General features: G+C 40.2%; 1 long non-coding RNA gene across 1 annotated transcript in view; it reads right to left on the bottom strand.

The window, feature by feature from the left end:
• Positions 1-6,539: 6,539 nt before the first annotated feature.
• LOC112950994 overlaps positions 6,540-7,554 on the bottom strand; it is a 15,401-nt gene continuing 14,386 nt past the window's right edge. Inside the window, exon 3 of the long non-coding RNA XR_003250120.1 lies at positions 6,540-6,856. This is a non-coding gene — a long non-coding RNA (uncharacterized LOC112950994). The remainder of the gene's footprint in view (positions 6,857-7,554) is intronic.

The raw sequence follows: 7,554 nt of genomic DNA, 5'->3' as shown, positions 1-7,554 counted from the left end.
GCTGCAGCCTTGTCTGCCTATCGGGAAGCCTAATTCTTGGTCCCAGTTCACTGCTGTTTGCCGCAGTTTCCCCAAATACAGAATGGGGATAATGATGCTAACCTAAGCTTAAGTGTTTTGAAATCAACCGATAAACAGAAATAATACAAAATCTAGATACTCATGTTTATGCCAAGGCTACAGATCTTCTCAGCTACGAGGCCTGGATCAGGCCCCTCTTCTGCTCCAGAAAGTTGCATAGCCACCATGGCTGGAAAATGATCTTCATAGGAGCTTTTCCTTCGATCTCTGAGCACGCTTGCATTGCAGTACAGTCACGGATAGCTCAGTGCTTCTAAAAGTTCCTTAGGTTTTGTGATGTTGAACTAGAATGTAAATGTTTTGCACCCTGTCTCTGTTCTATTCTTTCTCTCCATAAGGCAGCTGTGAACCCTATATGAACCCTGTAATGCCTAGGGTTTTAAGGCGTCTTAAAACCCTATCAAGCTCCAGTTGCAAAACTGCTGCATGGTATTAGCTGCACTATATACTAATTTTGCAGTGGTGGAAATGACTCCAGGAAGGGCAAGGCCTGGAGGGTAGCCCTAAAGGCACTGTGCTTTTAGTCTTGTTTTCCTACATGACGTTAAGGCTACAACATTAATTGTACAGCATATAAGCCATGGCCTCCTATCAAACAGGATAAAGTCTGTTGCTCCTGTCTGCAACTGCGAAGAGAGAGCTTGTTGCTTAGATGCTTATAGGACTCTAGTGAGACTTGTACCTTTTAATAAACAAACATTCATGTAAGTGCTTTGGAAGACATCAAGTTAGATTCCCGTACTCAACAACATGAAGAAGTTCTTAATAATCCTTGGCTTTCAGCAGAATCTGTTGTAAAGACAAATGATTTGTTTTGCCTCAGGTGGAACACAGAGGAAAATGTAAAAACAAGAATAAGAGTTGTTATGGTTTCCAATAGGCTGCCTTGTGAAATGGTTTCTTTTAGAACCAGGTCTGTGGTGAGAATTAAACTGAAGATGAGACTAGCCAGGTTTGCTGAACAAACACAAGGGTTGGAATATGAGCATATACCTAGAGTCTGAATTCAGACCTAAGTGTATGCTGGAGCACCGAGCTGAGGGCCATGAGAGGTGCATGSTGCTCATACCTCTGGGGTTGATCTGGGGCGCAATGTGCCCAAAGACCTTTCTCTCCTAGTCTCGCTTTTCCTTTATCTACCCTTTTTTGGCTTCTCTGCATACTAAGATGGCCTACAGTAGTAGAAAGTCTTTGATAAGTCGAGTGTCTAGCCTTATCCCAGCTACAACCTGTGAGGTATAATACAGTAAGGCAAAAAAAAAAAAAAAAAATCCAATCCTAATTTGTTCATCAAAACACACTTCAACTGAATGGCTCGTTCAGTGTCCTGTGAGAAATTAATTTCTCAGATTTTGGCTATTCGGATCTTGAGGCCCAATATTCTAAGTCACATTATGGCCATAATTTTATATATGCTGCTAATTCCATGCACACTCTTGAATTTTTTCAGGGAATTCTTTTTAAATAGTTTTACATTTATGCTTGCCTTTAATCCATTTTGCACTGTRAAAGCAGTATAGAGGACTGCTGGTATGAATTATAATTTTGGCTATTTATCTTTTCTAAAGTTTTCTGATTCTGTCTATTTGTCCACATGCATTAAGTCGTCCCGGAACTCAAGATGTTCATTTTAGGTGAATCACTTTGAAAGGTTCATAAATGTCTTGGTCTGTTTTAGTCCTTAATTACTTGAGTTGACCTACTCCAGTCAAATCATCTTTACATGTCAGGAAATACACTGAGGAAGGCTGACACACACAGTTGCTGCAGGTTTCTCTTGCTGCTTGGATAATTTCCAAAAATCAGCTGAAACAAAGGAGGAAGCCACGGTGCAGGGCTCACCTGTTTGGCACCCACATCTCCTAGCTACTGACATTCCACTAACTCAYGAAAAAGGTACTGTTTTTGGCCATCTAGCTATATTTTAGATAAAAAAGAGAGCTGCTGCAAAACTAAAGGCATTCTGAAGTGTAGGGAGAAAGGATTTATTGGAATTCAACCATCAATTTAAAAGACACAGAAAAATATAGGAAGAATGGCACTTTTTACAGTAAGTGAGGAGGCAAAAACAAGCAGCTGAAAAAATACTAAAGCATATCCTGCTCTTAGGAGGTGGATTTTTTTATCACTTTCATTTAGTGAAAAGCTTACACTTCTGTTTCTCTGTCCTGCCACTACAACAGCACTGTGAAAGGGCAGTGTGCAATTGAAAGCACTGACCAGGGCGCTCGGCATTTTGAGCAGATSAGAATGACTCCTGTAATAGCAAGGTTTCTTTTGCATCAAACAAAGCAGCCSATTTACTTGTCAAGATATCTTGGGCCTGTGACTTTAGCGTTTAGTTTCTGGGGGGCAGAGTTGCCTGTTTCTTGAGCATAAGCAGTGATTTCTTTCATGGAAAGTGGGACTTAGTAGTGGCGTTTCAGCGATGACTATAGCAGTGGTATAGTTATCTCTTGGAAGACAGACTTGTCTGTAAACATTTGCCAGCGTGAATCCAAGTTCACGTTCCTCTTCGGCTCTTATGAGACCCRATATACCAATGGGAAGCTAGACTTTTGGGAACACCGTATATAATTCCTTATCCTTACATTTATCTTACTGTTCGCAGTAGAAGACTCATTCGTCTTTCCATCCAGTTGCTCATGAATAAATAACAGGACATGCTGTCTTCTCAACAGCTGCTTTTCTTTCCTTCATTTTGCCAGTGATCTGGAAAGTCACYATGCATTTGCATATGAAATACCAACTCCGAATCACATTTGTGTATCCTGGACGAATGCACAGGAGAATAATAAAGCACCGAGYAGTGCTTTTAGATCTCTGTGTGCAATGTACCTTGTCTGAGTATGGCTCAGGTGTCAGTCTGTGGAAATTGTGCTCTTACTCAGACTTAGACTAAATTTAAGCATGCAGCRCATTCCTGCCCTTTGGAATTATCCTTTTGAATGCCGGTTACGTTTTACAGCYTGCTTGTCATAATGGAAACAGTTGGGGTCTAAACTGCTTTAAGATCATCCTGCTTAAAACTGAGCATGTATGGTGAATGGGAGTCATTGTACAGAATAAAGAGTGTTGAGCAATAAATTTGTACATCGTAATTGTCTGTATTATGGAAAGAATGCCTTTCCAATTTGGCTGCTCCAAAGTCCTCTTATTGTTGCATTTCAGGGCATAAAAATCTTTGGAAAAAAAGAGGAAAGAAAACAGCAAAACTATCTCTTCATAATGGTAGAAAATAATTGTATAAAATACGAGAGCCTGAGAAATTTGAAAATCACAAAGAATACTAAGCAGAAGCCCTAGAACAAACAAAAACAGGCCCTCACCGTTCCTGGACATACTCACATACTTATCTGTCTGCCTGCTGCATGCTTGTGTGTCTGTCCAGTGCTTATGCCTTACACTGTGGTGTCTAGACATCTCTCTGGTGCATGTGCCAGCTGTACCTAGACTCTTGTCTGAACATCCCTATCCCCATTATTTCTCTCTGAATACCCAGGGTTGTGTTCATTTTCTGGATCAGGAGTGTATGTCTCTGTGTCACTGTCTGATTTTGCATCAAAACACAGGGGCAAAATCCAAGGTAGCTATGGACAGGCAGCAGCACTTTCTACCTCCTGAAAAATCTCTAGCATCTTCACAAGCTTTAGGTAAATGAGTTCCACAGTAGCTCCTTGAGGTATTTAATTATTGACCCCTGTAGGAGAGGAATGATCTGAGCCTTGCCAAATCACTGTTGGTATCACATCTGGATAGTAAGGATGTGTAATCATTTCTGCTCTTGTGCATTATACATTAGATCATGTTTCCTTCGTGATAAATCAGCGCCGTGAACTTCAAGGTCAAACACAGCAGCTATAACCATCTCAATTTTAATTTTCTTCTTGCTTGTTGAATATAGAAGGCATTTTACAAGATCAGTTTAAACCTCAACAATAGTTGGCGGAAACGTGTATGTTTTATTTCAGTAGCTCGTTCCATCTGTTGCTAATTCTAGGGCAGAGCAGATCAAATATTTGTTTTGCTGCCCAGCCATGAGAGATGGTTCCTGGTAGAAGCAATTAAACTTTTAGTTCAATAACATACTTTTCTGTTCAGTTATTCAGAGATCTCATATGTTAGTGTAAGTCCATCCAGATGAATGAAGCCCAAATGGTAAAGGGATGTGCAATTACTTTTGTCTCAGCCAACAAACACACTTCTCTAATTAAAAATCTGCATGGAATATTTATAACCAAGGAGAAGAAAATATCTCCCAACAGTAAGTCTGCCAAAAGCTATGAGTGCAAAGCAGAAATCCTCGGAGTAGGTGAATCAGAAACTTTTCTGTAATGCTTGTCTTCATTTTCCCAGCTCTGAGGACCTGAATGACAGTTTGGATTAAAAATATATGCTGTTATTAAAAAATAAATTCACTGCAGCAATTACTAGAGGAAAATATGTCACTTGCATTATGCAGGAGGTCAAATTCAAACGTTACAATGTTCCTTACTGGTCTTAAAAGCGTGCAAACACCTAATACAAATAGGTGTGAAGCCATTCAGAGAGCTGAGTCGAGCTTACGGCTGACTACAGAGGAGCTCCCGGGTGCAAGGGCAGACTATAGTTTGCCTTCTCCCAGTAAACTCAAAACGCCTCAGAATTTTTTTCCTCAGTGGATTTTGCAGGGGTWGTCATCATTCTTTCCATGCTACAAATGGGGACGTGGAAAAACCAACTTACATAAGGCAGCCAAACAAGCAAATGCCAGAGCCAGAAAAAAGCAGCAGGTCTCCGGACACACCGCTCTCCTGCTCCATTCCTTCTGCTTCTGTACGTGGTGTGTTGTGCCCGAGATGCCTTTCAAAAACACCCTTGGGAATGGGCCTTGTRGAGATCTAATTCTTGCAGGGCCTTTCATTTCCTTCCTTAGCTTTTATCCAGAATAGTGAACATAACCCTATTCATCCTCCTGCAGATTAAAAAACTCCAGCAAGGTATGTGCCCTCCAATTCATCTTTCTCTGAAAAGAAAGTTGGGAGAAAACAGGATTCTGTTCATTGGTGATTCCCCCGTATTCTGTTCATTTGTATCATCTGAACGAATTTCACCTCATAAATCCTCTGAGGTCTCTTCATTTTGCCATTCCTTAGTTTCATTGCCCAAAACAGGGTCTCTGAAAGCTTTTTATAGCATAGGATGGTTTGGGGGAGAGCAGAGAAGAAAGGATCTCACCCATTCTTTCCTGTCACTCTCATTCAGTGCATTTAAAACTAATTTCTTATAGAATGAATTTTATATAGAACCATGAAGATTTCGTCTTTGCAAAATAGTTTCTTTAGCTCTGAGAAAGCTTTTGTTTMATTTTTTTGCAGTTCAAGTCTCTCAGCCTCAAAGAACTTTGTCATTGAATACATATATACATGATGTTTATGCTATGTTTAAATATACATATTGAAGCAGCTGCTACAATAGACTTCTCCTGCAGTAAGTAAATCCTTCTAATATTTTAGCAGCTGGGATAACACATCTTGCCTGCTGCCTGCCAGTGTAATTACAGTAGTCAACATCATCATTCCAAAAATAAGGCAAGTAGCAGAACTAAACTTGCTCTCCTTGCAGGGAATTTTGAGCTGCTTTCCTGGGCTCCTGAAGTCTGTATTTGGTCTTACTTTGCCTGGGAGGGAATAAAATCCCTTTCAGCAAGTGGTCAAGAGAGAAATTCCAGTSCCAGAGGGAGCCCTGTGGAGGTTCCTCACAAGCCCTTGGAGAGGCTGAAACAGCAGTTTTCAAACTTCTGGTTGTTTGCAGTAGATTTGCAACTAATATCGAAGAGAAAAAGTCCTATGTTTAATTCATCAATGACTGAATGAATGGCAAAATTTGGAGATACAGCAGCAAAATGAGGAGATGTCTTTCCTTTTAAAACAAATTCAACAGAAAACAAGAAATAGAAGTAGACTTGAAGAATGCAGGCTTCCTCTTGAACACAAAAATTATGGTTTTGCTACTGCGAAGGGTAGCTTGGCAGAAACGTCATTTGAGATTAAGGAATTTTTTCCTTAATCCTTAAAGGAGAAGTATTTCCTTAATCTCCTTAAAGGAGAAGTTTTTAAACTTTTCTTAGTAACTTGAAAGCATAAGTTGCCTAAAGTGAAAACAAGCAGTTATTAAATGGGATTCTGGACCTGTGTCATGAAATGCATAAATGTAGTTGAATCTGTATGTGTGGCAGTGAACCTTCTCCACTGCTAATGAATGCTCATTATGGATCTTTGCATATTCCTTGCATAATCTCCTCTACACACAGGCCAACTCTTCCTATCCCAGTAGATCAATTAACTTTTCTTCACCATCTGTGCAGCCAGCCCATAGTTCTGTCAACATTGCATCGCTGTGGTGCCTTTTGAACAGAGAGGCTTTAGGAAGCTGGAGAGAAGGCAGGTGCTGGAGTGTGTTTGCTGTGTCCTGCCTCAGCAGACTGAGAAACCCTTGAAAAGAAACCTCTTCCTGGTAGGGACAGTGATCCCATCTGCAGCTTGGTCTTCATTCAGTTAAATAAAAATTGGCTTTAGTGTTCCTTYGTCTTTTCAGAATAGTGTAAGTTCATTAACTGAAGTCATGCCCCTAGCAGAAGCCTGATTCTAGTTCCATCAAAATCAATGTAATCTCTTCCTGACYTTCAGTGAGGTTCAGATGGGGCCAGAAGAGAACAAGGAGTATGGATCTGCTGAATCACAGAAGGGCTTTCACAAGTCCTTTGTGGCAGAAGCTGCCACTTGGAATGCTGTGTCTTTGTTGGAAGAGGACAAAAAGATAAATGCTCATGAGAACAGACACCTGATGTCTTTTGAGCTTGATTGGAAAGATCTGTCTATTGAGAACTGTGCCATACGATCTGCCAGGTAGATGTACTTAGATGTCTACCTAGGAAGCTATGAAGGTTTTTCTCATCTGTTCACGCTCCTGCAGAATGGAGCATAGCCATTTACCTAAGTGAGCTATCAATTACATGAGCCACTCTTAAAAGGCATTTGGAAATGCTTGGGTTGCTTGGGAAATGCTTGAATTTGAAATGATCATTTTTGGAGGGGGTAGTACAGTGCCTCKGCAGCACATCACCTCTTTAAAGTTATGCAACACTTAACATTTATTTTTTCATTTTCAAGAGTACCAGTGTTGCTTTTTACTTCTAAAATATGTTCTTAGTGGCTATGCTTCATTCAAAGAGAAAGTATTGTTTAAAAATAGCGAGCTATGAGCATGAGGAGGTGAACAGAAAGAAACKTTAGGAGAGGAATTGATTTATTCTTTGGGAACATTTTGCAAGAAAGGGAAGCAAAGGGCAGAGCTCTAAAACACAAAAAATGCTGTCAGGAGACTCCTAAAACATAGAATCATACTTCCTACATTGTCTGCTCTGCTAAGTAATTGACCTTCATCCTTCATTCACCCCTGCAATATTTTACTTGCTATCATTATATTTAGGAA

Source organism: Nothoprocta perdicaria, unplaced genomic scaffold (assembly GCF_003342845.1).
Source record: "Nothoprocta perdicaria isolate Ctin4 unplaced genomic scaffold, notPer1 scaffold_103, whole genome shotgun sequence".
NCBI classification, from domain to species: Eukaryota; Metazoa; Chordata; class Aves; order Tinamiformes; family Tinamidae; genus Nothoprocta; species Nothoprocta perdicaria.
Note: the sequence above shows the minus strand (reverse complement) of the source record. Positions and strands in the feature narration are given on the sequence as shown.